The sequence below is a fragment of the Felis catus genome, chromosome B1 (assembly GCF_018350175.1).
Source record: "Felis catus isolate Fca126 chromosome B1, F.catus_Fca126_mat1.0, whole genome shotgun sequence".
Taxonomy (NCBI): Eukaryota; Metazoa; Chordata; class Mammalia; order Carnivora; family Felidae; genus Felis; species Felis catus.
In genome coordinates, this window is record NC_058371.1 from 86,373,776 (window position 1) to 86,398,266 (window position 24,491).

Below are 24,491 nucleotides of genomic sequence, written 5' to 3' on the forward strand. Positions count from 1 at the left end.
TAAGTTCCTCATGCCAGTGAATCAACAGACAAAGAAGGGGATTGTCTTCTGGCTGCGGTGATCAATCTTGATTATCAAGGGGGGAGTTTGGGTTCCCTGGGAGTGTGTCTGGAATGCAGGAGCCTCCCTGGGGTGTCTCTTAGTACTCGCAGGCCTTGGATTGAAGTCCACAGAAAACTACGTTATCAGGACTGCTAATGGCCCTGACCTTGCAGGGATGAAGACATCATGTCTAATCAAATTTGCTATGGGCGAAGGGAATATGAAGTAATGGAGGGAGGTAGTTATAAATGCCAGCTATGACCACATGATCAGGGGTGGAAACAAAGAATAATAATCGTTATGAGCATTTCTCTTATTTTGGTATGATTGTGTGTCTATGGTAACTAGTTTTTCTTTTCCCCTCTTCTGTTCACCTACCAGCGAACATAAATGCATTCATGATTTTTAACTTTGTGTCTCACAGAGACACTATGACTCTGTGAGAGATAGTTATCGCGCAAAGGGGGACAAAGGGATTCTGGGTCCCCTTTGGGAGAAAGAGTATGTTTTTGGTTGTATGAGAGACAGTTACAGTGTGATAGATGGAAGCATTCTTTTGCTACTTCTTAATTTGGAATTAAATCTAAGTGTCATTAAGAGAATAATCATTCCATCTTGACATGCATCTGATGGGTCTGAGTAGTGCTGACTTAGTTAAGCTAGAGATACGTCCCCTTTGTGAGGAGCGCTGGGTTCGTCTGGGCCACAAGGACATTTTGTGTACACGGTCCCTCGTGTGCTGGCTCTCCTTGCTGGCATGGGGCAGCAGCTGGCCCGCACCTGCCTGCTCCTGGCCAATCTCCTCGCCCAGCCTCCTGATTCTGGGCCGGGTGTATGGTTCATCCTGTGATGAAGGGCACCAGATTCCACCCTAGATCGCTCCCATCGAGCATGCTGCAGGTGGGGGGAGATGAGAGGCTGACATGTCTTTCAGTCCATCCTCCTGGGTTCCAGCCCATCCTGGGAGGGTCTATCTAGTGCTTCCTCCCTTCACAGCCATCTTCCTTTCCCAACCGCCGGCCCTACTGACATCAGGCCCCGGCAACAGAAGCGACAGCCATCTAGAGACTGGATACCCAGCTCCCACACTGCACAAGGTCGGATTCCTACAAAATCCCTTTCCATATATGTTTAACTTTTGTGTCCCTCTACAATTCATATGTTGAAATCTTAACCCCTAAGGTGATGGCATTAGAAGGTGGGGCTTTGGGGGGGGGGGATTAGGGCATGAGGGTGAAGCCTCATAAATGGGATTAGTAGCCTTGTAAGAGACCCCAGTGAACTTCCTCCATGTGAGGACATAGTGAAAAGTCTGTGAGCCAGGAACTAGGCCTCACCAGACACCAAATCTAGGGACGCCTTGATTTTGCATTTCCCAGCTAAGGAACTGTGAGAAATAAATTTCTGTTGTTCATAAGCTACCCAGTCTCTCCTATTCTATTATAGCAGCCCAAACTAAAACAGAAATATATATATATATGCGTGTATGTGTGCATGTGTGTGTGTTTCTGCTTCTCAGATTGAATCCTGACAGACACAGAATGGAAAGACAAGAATAGAGACAAAGTGACAAAAGGGAAGGACTATGCCAGTCCTGGGATTCCTTAGCTCTCTCCTCACCCTTTCCCTGCTCGGCTCCGTGTTGCAGGAGGCTGACCCACATAGGCTGTGTTTCCCGGGCTCCTCAGTCAGCTGGCTTCCAGCCTGATTTAGCCAATGGGAACCCTAATGAGAACTGGGGGTGGGGAGGGGGGGGCAGAGGAAGAGAAAGCCAAGGAATTTCTCCATCTTGTTCTGTTCGTGCATCATGTCTGGCCCTGTCTGCATCTCTCCTCTACCTCCAGCTCCCTCCCAGCATGCTCACCATCGTTTCGCCCATCACCCAGTGACTTTGGTTCTGGGCTCTGGCTCTGGCGATGCTGTCTCCATTTTTGTCTCCAACTTGAGAGGGGTAGAGCTTCATACTGTTGCTAATCCTCAGGTGCTCCCCAGCACATTTGACTTCTCAGTCCATCCATCCCTTATGGGACCAATTGCCTGTATTGGGTTCCCACTGTGTTAGACACTCAAAGTAGTTTCTTTTTGCCTGATTGGACCCAGACTGATACCGCCCACTGGAAGTTAGAGTTCATGAATTTAAAAAAAATTTTTTTAATGTTTATTTTATTGTAGAGAGTTTATTTTATTGTAGAGAGAGAGAGTGAGTGAGCAGGAGAGAAGCAGACACAGAATCTGAAGCAGGCTCCGGGCTCTGAGCTGTCAGCACAGAGCCCAATGCGGAGCTCAAACCCATGAACTGTGAGATCATGACCTGAGCCGAAGTCAGGCGCTCAACTGACTGAGCCACCCAGGCGCCCCTAGAGTTCGTGAATTTATTTTTTTTTTAACGTTTATTTATTTTTGAGACAGAGAGAGACACAACATGAACGGGGGAGGGGCAGAGAGAGAGGGAGACACAGAATCGGAAACAGGCTCCAGGCTCTGAGCCATCAGCCCAGAGCCCGACGCGGGGCTCGAACTCGCGGATCGCGAGATCGTGACCTGGCTGAAGTCGGACGCTTAACCGACTGCGCCACCCAGGCGCCCCTAGAGTTCGTGAATTTAAAGTGAGAATAATCAAGGGCACCTGGGGGGCTCAGTCAGTTGATCATCCGACTCTTGATTTCGGTTCAGGTCATGGTCCCAGGGTCGTGAGACCCTTCTCTCCCTCTGCCCCTCTCCCCCCACTTACTCCCTCTCTCTCTCTCAAATAAAATTTAAAAAATAAATAAATAAATACAGTAAGAACAATCAGGATGACGTGTGACTTTTCCCAGTTGCATTCAGCTCTTTTTCGGGTACAGGCACAGAGCAGACAGGGAGTCGGATTTAATTAGGGCTGGACTTTTGCCAAGAAAATCCGATGGAAGGAGAAGGAGCTGATGGGGATTTGAAGGATAGCCCAAAGACCCTCGGCTGGGTTAGGAGATAAGTGAGGTCATGAAAGGGTGAACAGCAATGCAAAGACAGGAAAGTCAGTGGGTTAAAAATGAAAATACATGTGTGCTTGATTGTTTTTAGAGCCAAGGTGCTACAGGAAGTGAGCAGGAAGGATATGTAAGGATAAGCAGGGATTAGGATGCTTGAAGCCAAAACCTTGGAAGAGATGCAGATCTACCTAGGAACGTGGGAGTGAGTGACTGAGACAGGCTGGGGGACAAGATCCAAGGAAATGAGAGGAAGGGACTGAACGGTGTTGAATGGATTATCTACGTGGGTACTGAAAGCCAGTACCCAGACTGAGGATGCTAAAGGACCTGAGTCTCTCCTCTCTTGCTTGAACCTTTTGTTCTCCTCCCTTCCCCATCCACTGCCTCTCCCTCACCTTTACCCTCTGTCCACGGTCCCTGCCAATCCTCCGTTCTCCAAGTCCCAAGGGCCCAGTAGGTGCAACAGACATTTACCAGATACAGGTGCACCTCACTTCATTGTGCTTTGCCTCATTGCACTTTGCAGATACTGCTGCTTTTTACCAATTGAAGGTTTGTGGCAACCCTATTTTGAGCAGATCTATCAGCACCATTTTCCCAACACCATATGCTCACTTTGTGTCTCTGTGTCACATTTTGGTAGCTCTCACAGTGTTTCAAACTTTTCCATTATTGTTATACTATCTGTTATGGCAATGTGTGATCAGTGATTATGACGCGCTGAAAGCTCAGATAATGGTTAGCATTTTTTAGCAATAAATATTTTTTAATTAAGGTACATACTCTGTTTAGACACAATGCTATTCCACACTTAATACACTTCAGTGTAGTGTAAGCATAACTTTTATATGCACTGGGAAACCAAAATATCCATCTGACTTGCTTTCTTGTGATATTAGCTTTCTTGTGGTGGTCTGGACACAAACCCGCAAAGTCTCTGAGGTGTGCCTGTATTTGCAGATAAAGGAAGAGGCCACAGAAGAGCATAAGGCTAGAAATAATTACAACTGAACATTCCTTAATGGGAATTTCTCAAGGACCACTTTTCCCCTTAGGTCCCGACCTTGCCAGCTGTGTTCAGCTCACCTGTCTCTATAGAAACTCTTCTCTACCTTTATTCCTCTCCAGGTTCTCTGCCCACCCCCCACCCCCAGCCCCCTTTGTTGCCAGCCTCCAGGGCAACACTCTGGAGTTCATGTGACCGAGCACACATGCAGCTGTGTGACTCTTTTGCAACACCTGTCACATGGGGGTCCCATGTTTTTCCAAAAGGTCTTTCAAGGTATTTTTCTAAAGAAAAGAGCCATCAATCTCTAAGAAGAATTCTGCTCCTTCCTCAAAATGCATAATTGCAAGAGCCATGGGATTGTTCTAACAAAGCGACTCTATCATGTTCCTATAGCCCAAGATAAAATGACATCATGTGGGCGACGGTGTTTAAAAGCTGAATAGCACTTTTCAAATTCGAATGTAAGAGGAGAGAAATTTTATTACAATCCCACAAGCCAGACAGATGAGGAGATGATCCAAGAACTGAAGATCCGTTTGTCTGTGGGGTCTTAGGTAAGTCAACTTGGGGAAACTGGGTTGTGGCTAAATGCAACGCTCAGTTGAATGCGTGCTTAAATGAATGAATGAAGTGTGTGGGGGCGTATATGATATTGTGACTTATAATAAAAAGTATACAGCTGGTTGGGGCACCTGAGTGGCTCAGTCAGTTGAGCGCCTGGTTTCGGTTCAGGTGATGATCTCACGGTTTGTGAGTTCGAGCCCCGCATTGGGCTGTGTACTGACAGCTCAGAGCCTGGAGCCTGCTTGCATTCTGTGTCTCCCTCTTTCTCTGCCCCTCCCCCACTCATGCTCTGTCTCTCTCACTCCCAAGAATGAATAAATGTTAAAAAAAAAATTTTTTTTAAAAGAAGTATACAGTTAGTCTTCGTCCCAGTTTCTGGCACAGACCTCCTAAAACCCTTGGAATTTCCAAGGCGATGAGAGCAATGGGAGCATCTTTTGTTATAACATTTGGTCTTTTGGCCTCAGTTCCTGAAATAGCTCCAGGGCCATAAAGGTGAAAGGAGTGTCTTATTATTCATAACAAACCTTTTTCAGCTTCACCTGAGTTTATGTTAATGAGGTGAGCCCATAAGGATGAGAGCTGGTTGCCAGAAGAATCAACCCTGTGATTAGAGTTTTAGAACTTTCAGATACACACACACGCTCACACACACACACACACACCCCCTCTGGGGAGGAAAGAGACTGGAGGTGGAATCAAAATCAATCACCAATTGTCAGTGATTGAATCAATCATCCTTACCTCATGAAGCCTCCGTAAAAACCTAAAAGAATAGGGTTCAGAGAGCTCCTCGGCGGGTGAACACATGAAGGTGCAGGGAGAGTGGCTCCCTGGGAGAGGGTGTGGAAGGTCCTCGCCCCTGCCCACACGCCTTGCCCTGGGCATCTCCTCCATCTGGCTGCTCCCATTCCTGTTCCAGCCTTTTATAATAAATTGGCAGGCTAGTAAGTAAACTGTTCTCCTGAGTTTTGTGAGTTCTGCTCTAGAATATTAACCAAATGGGAGGCGTGATCATTGGAACCTCCTCTGTGTGGCCTCCTAGGTCAGAGGCACAGGTGACAACCTGGATTTGCAATGGGCATCTGATGGGGGAGGGGGCGGTCCCGTGAGACCGAGCATTTCCTGTGGGACCTGACGTGATTTCCAGGTAGTGTCAGAACCGAACCGAACAGGACACAGGCAGCGTTGCAGAATTGACCGGTGTGGGAATAAACCCACACATCTGGCGTGAGAGCAGAGAAAACATGGCCGGGCGGGGGTCCTTTACAGGGCAATGCAGGGAGACGTTCAGCAGGCAGTGTTTAGCCTTCTCTGTGAACATTTCAGAATTGTGGAGGAGGCCAGGCGAGGTTGGAGAATGAACGGGAGTGAGAAAATGGATACACGTGTGCCTCTCCTTTCCTGGAAGTTGAATGTGAAAAGGAGAGACAGGGTTGTAGCCACTTAGTTCCAGCACTCCACACCACAGCCCGTGCTCCGCTCGGCAGCCCAGTCGTGTCACACACGACGTGTCTTCAGGAGACCCTAACAACACCTTTCCAGCATCCAGCACTCCATCCCAACCCTATGCGCCTAGGGCAATGCCAGCTACGCAACCTTCTGAGTGAATGTTTTGGCAGGGCTTTTAGGGAGAGAAATCAAAAGGACAGGCCTGCGACTACGGAAAGAAGAGGAAAGAGATGAGGCACGGACAGAACTACGGCCCCCAAATTCCGTATGTTGAAGCCCTCACCTGTATTGTGACTGTATTTGGAAACAGAGACTTCAAGGAGGTAATTAAGGTTAGATGAGGTCGTACGGGTGAGACCTTGATCCATTCGGACTGGTGTCCCATTATAAGAGGAGAGACACAGGAATGCATATGCACAGAGGAAAGGCCTCGTGAGGACACAGCAAGAAGGCGGCTATCTGCAAGCCAGTAAGAAAGGCTTCACCAGAAACCAGCCCTCCACCATCCTCCAGTGAGAAAAGTCATTTCCATCATTTAAGTCACCTAGCCTGTGGTATTTTGTTATAGCAGCCCAAGAAGACTAATACAGGAAAATAATAATAACAACAATAATAAATAAACAATACAAATTTTTAACGTTTATTTATTTTTCAGAGAGAGAGAGACAGAGTGTGAGCAGGGGAGGGGCAGAGAGAGAGGGAGACACAGAATCTGAAGCAGGCTCCAGGCCCTGAGCTGTCAGCACAGAGCCCGACGCGGGACTAGAACCCACGAGGGTGAGATCATGACCTGAGCTGAAGTTGGATGCTTAACCGGCTGAGCCCCCCAGGTGCCCCCAAAATAAAAATATTTCTAAATAAATAACAGAGTGGGGAGGTTAGTCTTGGACACTGGACCTGGATGTTTTTCACGCATTTTCACAGGTCTGGCTCTAGTTGGCATAACTGGAGGGAAAGGGAGAAGGGGAGAAAGGTGGGTGACATGAAGATTGTCACACAACAGGACACCGGCTCCTCCGGGCCAGCCCCCCCACCTCTCCCCACCCCTCTTTGCAGTTCTGCATTCCCTGGATTTCTGGGTCTGGCTGTCACACTGAGGCAAACACTGGGCCTCAAACAAAGGCAATTGTTGGAGTTGGGAGCTCCCTGCCTTAGTCTCGGGTTACTTTCCAGTATTGGCAAAGGTTCCCTTAGTTGTTAAATCTCCCAGTTTAGACGACAAAAGTTCCATGGTGGGCGTTTCGGGGTTTTTGTTTGTTTGTTTGTTTGTTTTGTTTTGTTTTTTGCCTTCTGGCGTATGGTAGGATCAAAAGCAGCTGTAGTCTTTCCTGTTGTTCTCGACCGACCCACCGAGGGCCACCGGCAGCCCAAGGCCTGGCTGTGATGGGAGCACCACGGGGATCAGGGAGGGTTCCCCCGGAGATCTGCGGACCCGCACACAGCGTGCTCACCTTGCGTCTCTCTTCGAGAGAGTATAATGGACCCAAAGTGGTGTAGTGCTCGCAGATTCATCCCTCCCTCCTTTCCCTTCTAACCTTAGGGGGAGAACTGCATTAATTAGTTAAACGGTTGAGCGGCTCAAAGACTTCTCAGCTGCAACGCTCACGTGCCAGCCTCTTTTATCGCGGGCAGGTCGCGGCTGCCAAGGGTGGCCACGGAGGGCGGCCTTGCAAGGAGAGCTTGTTTAAACAAGGCCAGTTTCTAGCCCACTTTGCAATGCAAATGCTTCCAAGAGCATCCCGGCTTGCTCCTCAGAAATAGATGGAATAAAGACACTTTGGAGGGATATGATTTGGTGTGTTTCCAGCCTTCTCCTCTTATGGCTAAAACCAATTTCTCCAGATCGTCCTTTGGTGTAGCTGTGTTCAGAGTGTGCATGTCAGGAAATTTCTTTATTCTACAGGATCAACAGTTTAAAATGGGAACCGTATAATGCTGTTGTTGTTTTAAATGTGTTTAAAATAGTGTCTTTTCAACAGGTCTCTTAAAACAGTTTGCCCTGAAAGCGTAATTTTGATGCGCACAATTCCAGGCTCCTTGGGCTTCTGGCATCTTCCTTGCAGAGACCCACGGGAAGCAAAAGTGCCCTAAAGCGTTTCTGTGTCTGGCCACGTGCCTGCCAAGCACACGGCAAGCACTCACGAAATAATTTCTTTGGTGAATTATTTATGTGTAGTTGCATTAATCTTTTATCTCAGACTAAAACCTTGGTTTGGCCATGTTGTAAATCTTTGTCACAAATGAGCATTTTCCCTACGCTGGCTGCATTGTTAGCAATTCAAACAAACAAACAAACAAAAAAAACGTTACCATGTGCTAGATGATGTTCTCTTCTGGTTAATTTAGTTTCTTACTAAACGAATACCTATAACGTTACTGAGATTGCCAACCTCCGGACAGTTCTTCCAGCAGCAATTCTCAAACCCCTACGCACGGTGAAGGAGGTGCACGTTTCTGGAGTCTGGAGAGATGAGACAACACCAGTCGGGGAGGGGAGTGGGGGGCAGGGGGGAGAGAATCCCAAGCAGGCTCTGTGCTACCAGCTCAGAGCCCAGTGTGGGGCTCAGGCTCATGAAACCATGAAATCATGACCTGAGCCAAAACCAAGAGTTGGACGCCTAACCGACGGAGCCACCCAGGTGCCCCGGAAACATTTTTATAGATGAAGTGGAAGATGGTAAGAGAGAACAGCAGAGTGGACAAAAGGAGTGCTGGGACATTCCGTGCATTCTCCTACTTATGCACTGACACAGGCAGTGACTGGGACTCAGCCCTTGAGAAGCCCACAGTCTAAGGAAACACATGAGAAAACGATCACAAGATAAAATGATAACAATGGTGGTTTTCAGAGCTTTTTTCATTTACTAAATGTCACCATTTGGTTGGCCCAGAAGGAGCTTACAAACCAGATAGGCCCTAGCAGACGCTGGTGCTCAGATGGGCCAATCTTAAGCATCAGAGCCCTGTGGCCCTGGCAGCCTCATTCCTTGTTCCAGGCGGGAGGCCGGCTAGCTGAGCGAAGGGTGTGTGGTGACCGGGACTGGGCACAGAGGGGTTGCACAGCCTCTCACGGCGCATTAACCAAGGCCCCATGCCCGGCCTCTTGGCTGAGTTTCCAGGAACGGCTGCCTCCTTACCATTCCAAGAAAAACCTCCCTCCCTTCCCCCACCCCCAGAAAGGTGGGTTATCTAAAAGGTCACTAGCAAAAGCCTGTTTGTCCTTTGGAACAGTACAGCCCCCATCAGTGCTGCATGCTCGGTCCCCAGCTATGTGGAAGAAGCAGCCACAGCAGACAATGGGAATGGGAAGAAAGCCAGGCCTTCTGGCAGGACTTCTAATGCTCAAACACAAGGGTGTCTGTATCCCCAGGAACCCTACCGTTAGAGGCACGACGCCTTCCCGTAAATCCATCTTGGAGGACAATTCATCTTGGCCAGGTCCCTCAGAGGTAGGCCTGTGGGGAGTCCCAATTGTTGGCACAGCAGAACAGACCTGGCTTAAGCTGGCTTGTTGTCTTAATGACAAACACTTTGTTCCGGGCCATGTTATCAGCTCTTCAGAAAACCTTTACAGAGAATCCAGCAAATCAAGCCCAAACTGCCCTCCCTCTCTGTGTGTCCGGGTCTGTTTTCCCCTGAAGGAAATGAAACCAGCAGCAACTGAGAGGGAGGAGGCTCTGGGCAAGCTGGTTTTCTCCAGCCCACCATACCCCATACTCCATGCTTCCCTCTCCTGTCCGTCACCCCGAAGAAGTGTCTTCTGGGAATGCTGCCTTTCGTCTCTGTCACCTCCGCAGACTCTGTAGGATGTAGTTATGGGCTGGGTTAAGACTGCAAAGAGAAGCAGGGGGATTCAAAGAGAGAATTCAATTCCATTCAAAGAGGGGACAACATTCTCCTCACCAAGCCAAGGGTCTTTCTTTCCCCCTGACCAAGACAGACTTACTTTTCCCTCCAGTTTTCTAAAACCTCTAGACAGACTTCTTTCTGACCTCCCTTTTCTTAGAGCATTGTCATTAGAAAACTTGTGATTGTGGGGCGCCTGGGTGGCGCAGTCGGTTAAGCGTCCGACTTCAGCCAGGTCACGATCTCCCGGTCCGTGAGTTCGAGCCCCGCGTCAGGCTCTGGGGCTGATGGCTCAGAGCCTGGAGCCTGTTTCCGATTCTGTGTCTCCCTCTCTCTCTGCCCCGCCCCCGTTCATGCTCTGTCTCTCTCTGTCCCCAAAAAAATAAATAAACGTTGAAAAAAAAATTTTTTTTTAATAAAAAAAAAAAAAAAGAAAACTTGTGATTGTAAATTATTTCTCTGCCCCTTTGAGATGTATATAAATCCATTTTTTTTTAAGCCTCTTGCCAATTTTACAACCTAGGAATGTCTTTCTCTAGGACCTGGGGACCATCTTTTCGGAACGTAATCATCAAAGGAGATAATTCCTCTATGTCTAGTCTCTGTGGGAGGGTAGGAGGCTAACTTCAGCAGGGCATCTTTGCTCCAAGTTGTAAAACTACCTGCTGTCATAAAACAGGAGAAGTTTATTAACAAACACAAATGGCCCATGACACCTCCCACCCCCGTCTCCCACTAACATCCCCTACTACTTTGCCACTAGCTCACCCCTCCTCTGCTTCAGGGCAGTCGAGTTCAGGCTGAGCTGTTCTGACCTCTCTTCTTTTTGCAGTAGTCTTGCATAAAGTTTTCCTTTTCTGCATAACTTTGTCTGGTGCAACTTTGCATTGGCACCCCCCTCACCCTCCAAAAGCCATCTCATCCCTTTGTAGCGGGGGCTCTCAATACTTCGTGTGTTTCTGAATCACCTGGAGGGCTTGTGAGAACACGGTTTCTCAAGCAGTAGGCCTGGGGTGGGTTTGATACATTTCCAACAAGTCTCCAGCTAAGTCATGGCTGGTCCGGAGACCATACTCGGGCCTATTTCTTGCACAGACTGTCCTAACCTTCCGAGGCCCCTGGAGTTAAAGGAGGCTCCAGCACACTTCCTGTAATGAGGTCATTTCTGGAACTGATGGAGATGCGTTCTTCCCCACAATCTTCTCCCTCTCTCCCTTTTTAATACTTGTCCTCCTTTATTCTAAGGCCTCTCCTTCCCTCCCCTTCCTCTCCCAGGCCACAACAGTTCTCTTCCAATCCGTCTTCTACTCCACCCCACCCCCCAAAATAGTAGCCAGCTACCCGTTAGGGTAGCACTTAATCTTTCCATCTTCGAGGCTGTAGTTGTTTTCGTTTTTAACCACCAAACCCTTCTTGGAGCCTCCTTGGCACTCCAGTCCCCTGGGGATGGGGGAGGGGGCATCATCATATTCCCCGGTTACCTAGCAACTTGTCTCCTGGTAGACAAGTCACCGCCCTGAGGAGATGCCAGCTACTGTGCACACAACAAAGGGAAAGTGACACCGGCCCTCCAGGTCGCCCCTTAGAAGGCCTCCCTGTTCATTAGCACTGTGATAAGTGGCTTGCTATGGGCAGGCCCTCCTTACGCCCCCTCCCCGAGTAAGCCAGCCACACTGCTCATCCCCGGGGATCTTGGAGAGATGGCAGCTTGTCAAGCTCCCGGGACACTGGGGATGTACTAGAAATTTCAGATTAATCCCTAATTACATCCAGCCCATCACCTTTGTAGCAGGAGCCGTCATAGTCTTTTCATTGTCACTTTCTAGTCAGCGGGGCCACGTGGAGAGCTGTATCCATATTCATGCACGTGTCTTCTAGTGCACCCATCCTCTCATTACACTTCAAAGTAAAGGGGGCTCCTTTTTTTCCTCCTGCAAAACCTTTATGAAAGAAGCTGTTTGCTCAACACCTTTCAAGCTCCCCCCACCGCCATCCTTTGTTCCTTCTCTACACATTCATGAATTAACTGCTCTGGGCCCAGAGTTGGTAACCGACTTTCCTTTAATCACAGAAGAGATAGATGCCCTCGCGTGGCACTTGTATACTGGAACGTTCGTCAATCCTGGACCAACTGAGGAAGGGAGGTTTTTCAACCTCACTTTCTATAATCCTGAAAGAGACAACAGAATAGGAAAGAAGGAAAGAAAAGGACAGAAAGAAGGAAAAAATGAATTCCACTCTAAAAACAAAGGCAGTCATAGCAGTAAAACTTGGAACAGAGAACAAAGATAAATTACTCAGATGCCCAATAGGTGAATGCCCAAACCATCAGTCTACACAACAGAAGATCATTAGACAGACTTTATAAATGATTGGCCACTTATATAGACCACAGCAACCACAGACATAACTATACATTACATATTTATTTTTATTTTTATTTATTTTTTAACATTTATTTATGAGACAGAGAAAGACAGCATGAACAGGGGAGGGGCAGAGAGAGAGGGAGACACAGAATCGGAAGCAGGCTCCAGGCTCTGAGCCATCAGCCCAGAGCCCGATGCAGGGCTCAAACTCACGGACCGCGAGATCGTGACCCGAGCTGAAGTCGGACGCTTAACCGACTGAGCCACCCAGGTGCCCCTACATATTTAAGTATACGTAATGCATGCAACATCTAAATACACGTGACATGTATATCTACAGTATTCAGGGGGAAATAATGCTAGAGAGTTTGAATACACTGGTTCAAAGTGCATGCAAAATATATGTGACTGTTCATAAAAATTAGGACATGTGAGAAGATATGAATAGTATAGAGCTGCACTGTCAATATGGCAGCACTAGCCACATGTAGCTATGGATAGTACTAGAAATGTGGCCAGTCTGAATTGAGACATGTCGTAAGTGTAGAACTGGAGTCAAAGACTTAGTATGAAACCTTATATAAAATATCTCATTATTTTTATGTTGTTTACATATTGAAATGTTTATATGTTTAATATATTGGGGTAAATAAAATAAAACGTAATTAAAATTAATTCCACTTTTTTTTTTTTACTCTTTTAATGTGGTTTCTAGAGAATTTTAAAGTACATGTGTAACTTGCATTGGACAGTGCTAATTTAGAGTTTAATGTTTATTAGGTCCTTTTTTTTGAGAGAGAAAGGGAGAGCATGTGCAGGGGACGGACAGGGGGAGACGGAGAGAGTCTTAAGCAGGGTCCATGCCCAGTGCAGAGCCTGATGCAGGACTCCATCTCATGACTGTGAGATCATGACCTGAGCCGAAATCAAGAGTTGGATACTTAACCAAGTGAGCCACCCGGGGGGCTCCGGTCCTTCTTTTCTATAAAATTGCTAAACTTCTTGTTCTGTTTGTGTTTATAAGGTGTATGAGTTGTGGAACATGGAATGATTTGAAAGCATTATTTCCACGAAGACCAGTCTAGGGCTGGCATTCTGGGTCCTATAACAGACTGTAGACCAATAATGGAAATTATGGCTTCCCTGGGAAGATGGGAAAGAGTGAGGTGTGGAGCAAGGGAAAGATGGATGGGGGGTGGGGGATGAAGGCCACACACTTCGGAAGTGAAAGGATCATTGAGACAACTAAATGTATGGCCTGGCAAGGAGAGTAGACATCTTCCTTCTGAGATGTCGTTTGCCGCTCTCCCTTCCCAAGCCAACTCTTTCCCACTAACCTGTCAGCCTGACCTCTCGGGCTTGAGAAATGTCCCTCTATTAATTGTCCTCAGAGAAAGAACACATTCATTAAGTTATGAGTCAATTCTGGACTGCAGTGTGGGGTTTATTATTTCGGTCACGTACGTGTTTCATTGCATTGTTAGAATTCTTTCCTTCAGGACCGTTTGCTGACCACAGATTTTAATGGGGGTGGGTAGGGGTGGTGGTGCGGTGAGCAGATCAGTACAGGTGCTGAAGACGAGGACAGAGGCGTGGGAGCACCACAGGGTATAGGGACGCGGCAGAGCAATGAGACCAACTCACCTACAATAAGCCATTTTTAGCTGCTACTAGCCATGGGTGTGTGAACAAGATGTTCTACCCGCCAGAAGAGTTTCAGCATGTGATCTCGGAAGTCAGCTGGGAGAGGAGGAGACGGAGAAACTAGGCACGGTCTTCATTTCAGAGACTCTCCAGACTTAAGAGAGAATAGTCCTTGGATTCAGGCTTGATCCTGTGGGTGGCCACTCTTGTTACAATGGAAAAATACCCCCTGAATGAACCCATGGTCACAGAAGCCCATTAAACCTGGAAGAACTTTTTTTTAATGTTTATTTATTTTTAGAGAGCGAGCTTATGTGCAAAGGGGAGGGGCAGAGAGAGGGGGAGACAGGGAATCCTAAGCAGGCCCCTGTGCTGTCAGCACAGAGCCAGATTCCGGGACCAAAGCCACAAACTGTGAGACCATGACATGAACCAAAATCAAGAGCCACACGTTTAACCAACTAGCCACCCAGGTGCCCCAGAAGAACTTTTTTTTTTAAAGAAAAAAAATCATGGGGTGCCTGCGTGGCTCATTGGTTAAGCATCCAACTGCGGCTCAGGTCATGGTCTCACAGTTTGTGAGTTCAAGGCCCGTGTCAGGCTCTGTGCTGACAGCTCAGAGCCTGGAGCCTGACTCACATTCTGTGTCTCCTTCTCTCTCTCTCTGCCTTTCCTCCCTGCTTTCGTGAGTGCTCTCTCTCTCTCTCTCAAAAATAAGTAAACATTAAAAAAAAATTTTAAAGAAAAAAATCAAGATACAGCACATTCTTTCTCAAGAAAAAGAAATTGTGGGGTGCCTGGGTGGCTCAGTCGGTTGAGCGGCCAACTTCAGCTCAGGTCACGATCTCGCGGTTTGTGAGTTCGAGCCTCGCGTCAGGCTGTGTGCTGACAGCTCAAAGCCTGTTTCGGATTCTGTGTCTCCCTCTCTCTGACCCTCCCCCATTCATGCTCTGCCTCTCTCTGTCTCAAAAATAAATAAACGTTAAAAAAGAAAAAAAAAAGAAAAAGAAATTGTTATTCAATTACGGTATCCTATTTGTTCAATAAACATTCATTGAACTCCTTCAAGGTACTGTTCATCCATTTGATAACTCCTGAGCCCCTACTCTGCAGAATATTGTGTAGTCGAGACCCTAGACTCTGAAGACTGCCTGGGTTCAAATCCAGGCTCTATTACTTCTTTCTTATCTGGATGACCCTGGACAAATGACCGAATCCCTCCAAGCCTTTTTCTCATCAGTAAAGGAGAGTAATAATATAGTGTTGTTGTGACAGTTCAATACATTAATACACACAAACTCCTTAATACATGAAAACCACTAGCCAGGGTAGACGTTCTCTATGTATTTGCTACTATATGCTAGCCAGTGTGTGGCAGGGATACAAAGGCAAGCACAACAAATATTTGCCCTCAAGAAGATTCCATCTCGTGGGCTTTTGCACATATTACTTAATTTAACCTTCACAACCAGCCTGGGATCACACCAACAATAAATAAGGGTGTGATTTAGAGCTAGTTCTTCTGACCCTAGGTGCATTGCTCTTTTACGCTGCCTCTGCAGTCTTCCGGAAGCCAAGTCTTAGCCTATGAAGAAGAAGGCTCTATTCCCAATAACATCATAAAGCTCTTTTCTTCGTGCAGTGTTACTTAGGATGCCTGGGAAAGCAGGTAACAGGAAGTCCCAACTGAATTTGGTTTACGTATTAAAAAAAATGAATTATCCCACATTTTAAAAAGTCTCGGTGTAGGTTTCTTTGGGGTTTGATGGTGTACTGATACCATGGAGGACCCAGATTCACTCCATCTCTCTGTCCTCAATGGGTCGGCTTTGGGTCCGTGTCACAACATGGCTACCACTTGTCAAGCGTCATAGGAAGGTACATACAGCAGCCTCCAAAGGAAGAGAAGACACCTTCTCCAGGAAATGCCCCGAGCTGCTTATTAGGTCAGAAGCCCATCCTTAAAGCAATCACTGACAAGGCAAACAGGATTAACATGATTGGCTCACCAAAATCATTTACTGCTGGATGGAAAATAGGGTGGCCGTCACAGAGCATGTGAAGAACTTTCACAGGAAGGAGGGTGGACACGGTGACGGACAAAATTAGAGCTCCTGCTGTTACTACACAGCAGTCAACAGAGTCTACTACAAGTGACATCAAGTAATATTTATCATCACCGAGTAGCATTTATCAAGTACCATTTGACAGCTAATAGAATTCTCATCTCAGTTTAGAAAAATCCAAAATCCAGGTAGACTATAGGTAAGGCATGGGGATGTCTATCAACCATAGTGTGATGTTTTTACAGATTTTCCCCAAACTCTTTTTATTTTGAGAACTTGGTTGGGATCATCAAAACATCCAAGTTGTCCCAACCAGCTCAAAACTTTCACAAACATTACTGTGACCGTTTGCGAGCCGTGCTTTTTTTTTTTTTTTAACAACAGCAAAGAGGGCCGAAGTAGTGACATATGCAAAGAGATGTGTGGCAACCAAAGGGAAATGTTATCCTTCCTAGGAGACAGGATTTTATGGGATTCCTAGATCTTTTTTGTAACTGATTGTTCAGGTCTTGACAGCTTTTCAGTTGGGGAATACAGTCATGTCTGTTAAACTAATTGTAGCTGTTCACTCCACTAGATAATTTTACAACATTTCAGCTTCAAATAGAATGGCTTCGATAAACATAAAGCAGACTGACACATCCCAGATTTCTGCAGTTTATTTTACACCAAGAAATTACATTTAGAGATTTCCAGACACATGCTATAAATGAAAATTCAACAGGAAGTTTCTTTCACTTCCTCTAGATCTGACCTACATTTCAAAAATATATGAGTGGGCTATAACCAGGAATTTCTTCTCCTGCTGCCATTATTCAAACTATATTTTCTGAAGATCTTTTTTTTTCCCTCCTCAGTGACTTTAATGGCCGTTGAGGAAACTGTAGACCTTGGGAGTCTTCACAGAGCCCTGAGTGAAATGGTAAATGTTATCAACAGGGATAGCCAAGGTGTATAACTCTGGGCTACCTACAACCATCAGCTTAACCAGAAAAGTCAAATCTCTGTGCTCCTAGCATTGACTAGATGAAAACCATGGCTTTTACATCTATATAATTTTAGTATGAACAGCCACGTGGTAGCTATATATTTTCCAGATCATTTGCCACCCACCCACTTATCTACCCTAAAGGAGTGTGTGGTGACACTTTAGAGCCAATATGTATAATATTGCTTTTTAGAGAATGGTGCCATATAAATTTAAGACCTAGTTAAAAATGAGCCAAGGCCCCTAACATACCAAGTTACATATATTTTATTGTACTCGAGGCTGTGGTATAAACATGGAACATTCCCACATTTCCTCTACCTGCCATCTTAGGAATTCTAGAACTCAGAACACAAGTTTGGTGTTGTCCCTAGATAGATGTGTGTGACTTTGCGCCTGTAAAAATATGTACTTCATAGAGGCTTTTTTTTTTCTATTTCAGAGCGACTTGCACAAGGTCGCCGGATAGGATGCTTACACCAGAGCAACCGCTCCCCCCTGTATCCCAGGCAACATGCCAGGAGACATGGGAGGAAGCGGGGAAGCACAGTTCAGTAACAAATGTATTAATTCAGTTTAAATCTGAAGCTGAACAACAATATACAGAGTGAGAAAGTTATAGGCACTTCAATCTTCAGCAAAAATTTAAAACTCAAATGCATCCAGGGGTAATAGAAATTGTCAAGTGGCTAAGACAATAGGAAGTGATAAGGACTGGGGTAAGCTGGAGAGGATAAACTCTGCTTATGGGCATTTATATTTTAAAAGTTAAAAAAAAATTTTTTTAAACCTGCCTATCCAAATAACATGTAGTCTTTAATTATTCCACTTGATCCTATGTAAAAAAACCCCGGAGCAAGATGGTTGTTTTATTAAGATATTGGCTGCTTCTGCTTAAAAGCCAGCTAGCCAGACTCTACTTTAAATAAAGTACAAAGCACTGAGTGTGCTAAAACTCACAGTTGGTCTTGGGTGAAATGAGACATTGTATATGTTTCTTCCCCCACGCTGCTCACCATGGTAACCACCAATACTCATAGGGGCCTTACTATGTGTCAGGGGCGCTTCTAAGAAGTTTACAAATGTTAACTCATTTTTAATTCTTGAAACAACTTTATGAAGCGGATACTATTATTATCTCATATTATGTGAAAGGAAACCAAGGCCCCGAGTCATACCATTAGGAAGTGGTAGAGATTGGAGTTAAACCAGGATACGAGTTTACATAATGCTTCTCTACTAAACTCAGTATGATCTGGGCTTCAGAAGGATTTTAATGGTTCACTCGTTGTTTAGAGATTGTACTTTCCCCAACTCAAATACTTCATTGATTTAAAGTTTGAATTTCAAACTTTTCTTTAAAACACTTTTCATAGTAAGAAATGACTCTAGTAATTAATCCAGTATAGACACACACACTACAGTACTCACCCTCACGATGTACAATACACTCGTCTGTCTGTTCTATTCTTTTCTGTCCTGTGCCATTTTTTTAAACATGGTCACAAACAGATTGATTTCTGTAATTTGGAAATCACTTATGGTGATCTTTCCTCAGCCCAAACATGTGTATGGTCATTGATTGACATTGACGTACACACACACACACACACACACACACACACACACACACCTTACAGAAAATTATTGTCACTGCCTTGATTTTCACCTCCCAAATGTAGGCGTTAGTATACGAGCAAACGAGTGAATTAGTAGGAAGGCAGTTCAAGATGTTGGCAGCGTAAGATCCTGAATTCACCTCCTCCATGGACAGAACAAATCTACAGCTACAAATGGAAAAATTCCCTCCGAAAAGGACCTGAAAAGTTCCTGAACAAGCTCCTCCAAAACAAAGGATAAAGGCAGCACCAGACAGGTAGGAGACGCAGAGACATGGTTTCACCAAAACTCCTGCCCCGGCTCAGCAACCTGCAGTCAAGAGGGATCCCACAAATACAGAACTTTTCCCCGAGGAGAAGTGTGTCTGAGCCCCACACCAGGTACCCCAACATGCCACATGCACCAAAGAGAAAAGCCCTCAAAACATCTGGTTTTGCAAACCAGCCAGGCCTACATCCAGGAAAACCATAGGGCCGTAGGGAACAGGGACTGCTTGTAAAGGGCTCAGGGGCAGAATCACTCACCCTGGGACCCAGCACAGAAGTCACAGTTTTAAATTTTTTTTTTTAATGTTTATTTATTTTTGAGACAGAGAGAGACAGAGCATGAACGGGGGAGGGGCAGAGAGAGAGGGAGACACAGAATCGGAAGCAGGCTCCAGGCTCTGAGCCATCAGCCCAGAGCCCGACGCGGGGCTCAAACTCACGAACCGTGAGATGGTGACCTGAGCTGAAGTCGGACGCTCAACCGACTGAGCCACCCAGGCGCCCCACAGAAGTCACAGTTTTAAAAGCACAGAGGGGCACCGGGGTGGCTCAGTCGGTTGAGCATCCGACTTCGGCTCAGGTCATGATCCAAGGGTTCCTGAGTTCAAGCCCCACATCAGGCTCACTACTGCCAGCATAGAACCCACTTCAGATCCTTCGTCTCCCTCTCTCTCTCTGCCCCTCTCTGCTTGTGCTTTCTCAAAAATAAGTATATAAAAAAAAAGGCACCTAGACCATAAGTGAAAGAGAAACAGTTGCTAATCTTATAGAATCTGCCAGAAGGGCAGGAGTCTGTTGTGATTCTGTGGAAGGACAGGAAAGCTGGTGGGCAACTTTTTTAGTGTTCTCCCTCTACTCTGCGAGTGCCAGCTCTGGCGGATGCCATTTTTGTTCTCTCCCTCCAACCTACTAGCACAAGTGGGTACCCCTGCCCCCACATTCTGCTCCCTGCCCCCCCCAAAGCCGGCCAGGCCAGTGCCCCACCTCTGTGCACCACTCCACCACGGCCTGGTCAAAGCTGGAGGGGAAAGTGCCTTGTTCCCACACACGACTCCACTGGGGCCCCGTCATAACTGGCTTTGAGCTCCTGGCTCTGGTGTCCCAGGGGGATTGCAGTTCTGGGAGCCACAAATCTGAAACAATTGGACTAAAGTTTCCAATCCAAATACAGAGGGCAGCTACGTGGATAAAAAAAAACAAGATCCATCTATGTACTGCCTGCAAGAGACTCACTTCAGACGTAAGGACACACACACAGACGAGCAAGAAGATATAACATTTGTAAAGATTTATGCATCTGACACAGGAGCAGCTAAATATAAAAGCAAATGCTAACAGACCTAAAGGGAGAAATTGATAGCAGTACAATAATACTGCTTTGATTGACTGACTTTAGTTTACTGACTTTAATTAATGCTTCGCTTCCATCAGTGGATAGATCATCCAGACAAACATTAATAAGGAAACACTGACTTAAATGACACATTAGACCAGATGGACCTAACAGGCATCTACAGAACAGTCCATCCAAAGCAGCAGAATATACATTCTTCTCAAGAATGCATAGAACAATCTCCAGGATAGATCATATGCTGGGACAGAAAACAAGACTCGAAAAATTTAAGAAAATTGAAATAATATCCAGCATTTCTTCTGACCACCGTGATATGAAACAAGAGATCAGTTACAAAAAGGAAACTGGAAAAAACACAAATATGTGGAGATTTAAAAACGTGCTACTCAACAATGGGCCAATGAAGAAATCACGAGCAACCTTGATACAAGTGAAAATGGAAATGCAACAAAATCTATGGCATGCAGCAAAGGCAGTAAGAAGCAGGTTCACAATGATGCCTCACAAAACAAGAAAACCTCACAAAAAACAAGATACCTCACAAAACAATGAAAATGTCAAACAATCTGACACTACAGCTAAAGGAAGAGAAAAAGAACAAATGAAGCCCACAGTTAGTGGAAGGAAGGAAATAATTAAGATCAGAGTGGAAACAAATGACATAGAGACTAAAAAGACGATAAAAGATCGAGGAAATTAAGAGCTGGTTCTTTGAAAAGATTATCAAAATCAACAAACCATTAGCTAGACTAAGAAAAAAAAAAGAGGGCTCAAATCAATAAAATGAGAAATGAAAGAAAAGAAGTTAAACTTCTCAAAAAAAAATACAAAGGATCAAAAGAGACTACTATGACAGTTATATGCCAACAAATTGGACAGCCTAGAAGAGACAGATAAACTCCTAGAAACATGCAATCTTCTAAAACTGAACCATGAAGAAATAGAAACTCTGAAGAGACTACTAGTAAGAAATTTAAATCATTAATCAAAAAACACCCAACAAACAAAAGTCCAGGACTAGACGGATTCACTGGTGAATTCTACCAAACGTCCAAAGAAGATTCAATACCTATCCTCCTCAAATTCTTCCAGAAGAATTGAACACAAGGGAATGCTTCCAAACTCGTTTTACAAGGCCAGCATTACTGTGAAACCAAAACCAGACAAGGACAGAAACAAAAAGAAATAAAAGAAGGAGAAGGAGAAAGGGAGAAAGGGCAGGGAAGGGAAATAAAGGGAAGGGGAGGGGGAGGGGGAGAGTAAGGAAAGGAAAGGGTTGGAGGGGAGGGGAGGGAACAGAAGGGGAGGGAAGGGGCATGAAGGGGAATGGAAGGAAAAGGAGGGGAGAGGGAGGAGAAGGGAAATGGCAGGGGGAGGGGAGGGAGAAAGGCAGGGAGAGGGGAAAAGGGAAAGTCAGGGGGAGGGGGGCAGGAGGGGAGGGAGAAAAGCAAGCAACAAAGAAAAGCAAGAAAGCAAGAATCGATACCCCTCAAGAACACGGATGCAAACAGCCCACACAGAGCTTGGAGCTGCAGATGGACCGAGTGCCCCTGTCTTGTCCGCCACCCACCTGCCACCCACTGCCTGCCACCACCATGCCTTTCTCCAACAGCCACACATGCCATTCCCCAACCTCAGCAACTACATGGCCAACGTGCTGACCCCTGAGCTGTAGGAGTAGCTGTGCACCGAGAGCACACCCAGTGGCTTCACATCAAGACTCAACAGAGCTTCCATAGCAACCTGGCCATCAGGTACTGCGCGCTCAAGGACATGACAGAAGCGGAGCAGTTGCAACTCGTTGATAACCACTTTCTGTTCGACAAGCCTCTGTCCCCTGCTGCTGGCCTCAGACGGCCTGTGACCGGCCAGACGCCCACGGCAGCCAGTACAATGACAGTAAGATGTTCCTGGTGTGGATCAACGAGGAAGGCCACCTACGGTCCTCTGCATGCAGAAGGGAGGCAACACGAAGGAGGTGTTCACTTGCTTCCACAATGGCCTCACCCAGACTGAAACTCTCTTCAAGTCTACGAATTAGGAATTCATGTGGAACTCTCACCTGGACTACATCCTCGCCTGCCCGTCCAATCCGGGCATAGGGCTGCAGGCCTTTGTGCACATCCAACTGCCCCACCTGGGCAAGCATGAGAAGTTCCCGGAGGTGCTCAAGCAGCTGCAGCTTCAGAAAAGAAGGCACCGGCTGTGTGGACACAGCTGCGGTGGGCGGGGTCTTCAGTATCTCCATCGTCTCCAGTGTAGACCACCTGGGCTTCTCAGAGGTGGAGCAGGTACAGATGGTGGTGGACAGTGGAGAGCGGCTCACAGAGATGGAGCAGCCATTGATGACCTGTGCCCTCCCAGAAGCGAAGCCCCTGCCCGCACCTGCCCCCCTACCAGCCAGCTGCTTCTTCACTTACTCCAGGGCAGTGCCAGCCATGCACCCCCCGATGTTCGCCACCTGGCAGCCGAGCTCTTAGCCTCGCTGTAGAGACTTCTATCACCCTCAGTAGAGTTTATTTTTGTGATGGCCAAGATGTTTCTGATGCTGAAATAAGCGAGGGTTTTGGCCCGCCGGGGGAAAAAAAAAAAAAAAAGATTCAAAAATGCTCAACAAAATCTACCAAACCGAAGTCAACGATACATAAAGGATCCTACAACTTGATCAAGTGGGTTTTATTCCAGGGATACAAGGATGGTTCAACATCGGTAAGTCAATCAACAGAGTACAACACATTAAAAAAAATAAAGGATAAGAATCATTTGATCGTATCGATAAGCGCCAAAAAGGCATCTGACGAAATTCCACATCCATTTATGATAGAAACTCTCAACGAAGTGGATATACAGCAGTAGAGCTGTCCATTCAGCCGAGGCCTAATTTAACACTAGACTACTGCCGTTTTTTGCTTGTTCATTTTTAAATTTTATGTAAGTGTAACATATGTACATGAAAATGCACAAATCAGAACAGTCAGCTTTATACACAGCCAGGTCCTGAGATGGAACATGATCAGCATTCAGAAGCCCTTCTTGTCCCTCCCAGCCCCTGCCTCCTCAGGTAGAACCGTGACGCTGACTGACTTCTAACTAACAGTCCGATTTGCCTATTTCTGAACTCGCACACAAAATAGAATCATACACTGCATACTCTTTCATGTCATTTTTGTTACTCAACCCTATGTTTGTGAGAGCCAACTATGTTGTGTGGGATTATAGTTTATTGACTTTTGTTCTCATTGTTGTAAGTATTCTGTTGCAGAATCCTGTAGGATTTATATGTCCCTTCTACTGATCAGGGCGTTTGGGTGGTCTGGTGTGTGACCACACGCATAGTGTCGTGGTGAACATTCTAGCACGTGCCAGATCATAGTTTAAAAACTTGATGCAGGATTACCCATCATTGATTGCTCTGACCCACTTTACCAGGAAGGCAATTCACTGTCAAGATTCACAACATTTTTGGAGTTATAATACCCTATTTTTATTTCATTAGGCACATACTTCCAAAATGATGGATGGCATAGATTATTATTTTCTTAAATAAAATTAACCCAGGGGTGCCTGGGTGGTTCAGTCGGTTAAGCATCTGACTTCGGCTCAGGTCATGATCTCACAGTTGGTGGGTTTGAGCCCCACTATCACGTTCTCTGCTGTCAACACAGAGCCCACTTTGAATCCTCTGTCTCCCTCGCTGCCCCTCCCCTGCTCACACTCTCTCTTGCCCTCTCTCAAAAATAAATAAACATTCAAAACTTTTTAAATTAAAGTAAATTAAATTAACTTAGTATAAGGATAAAAAAAAAGGGGGGGGTTTGCCTGGGTGGCTCAGTCAGTTAAGCATCTGACTCTTGATCTCAGCTCAGGTCTTGATCTCACAGTCCTGAGTTGAAGCTCCAAGTTGAACTCTGCGCTGGGCATGTAGCCTACTTCAAAAAAACAAAACAACAAACAAACAAAAAAACCAAACAAAACAAAGCAAAACAAACCCCTCAACCTATGAGCAACATACCTCAACATAATAAAAGCACCTGGGTGGTTCAATCTGTTGAGCCTCCGACTTCGGCTCAGGTCATGATCTCACAGTTGGTGGGTTGGAGCCCCACGTAGTGCTCTCTGCTGATAGCTCGGAGCCTAGAGACTGCTTCAGATTCTGTGTCTCCCTCTCTGCCCCTCTCCCACTCATGCTCTGTGTCTCTCTCTCTCAAAGATAAACATTAAAACATTTTTTAAATAAAATAAAATAAATAAATAAAAGCCATACATGACAAGTTCAGAGCCAGCATCATATTTAATAGCATA

The 24,491-nt window shown here is 46.0% G+C and overlaps 1 pseudogene; it reads left to right on the forward strand.

The window, feature by feature from the left end:
- Positions 1 to 799: 799 nt before the first annotated feature.
- Positions 800 to 22,669, forward strand: LOC123385145 (annotated as a pseudogene).
- Positions 22,670 to 24,491: the final 1,822 nt, after the last annotated feature.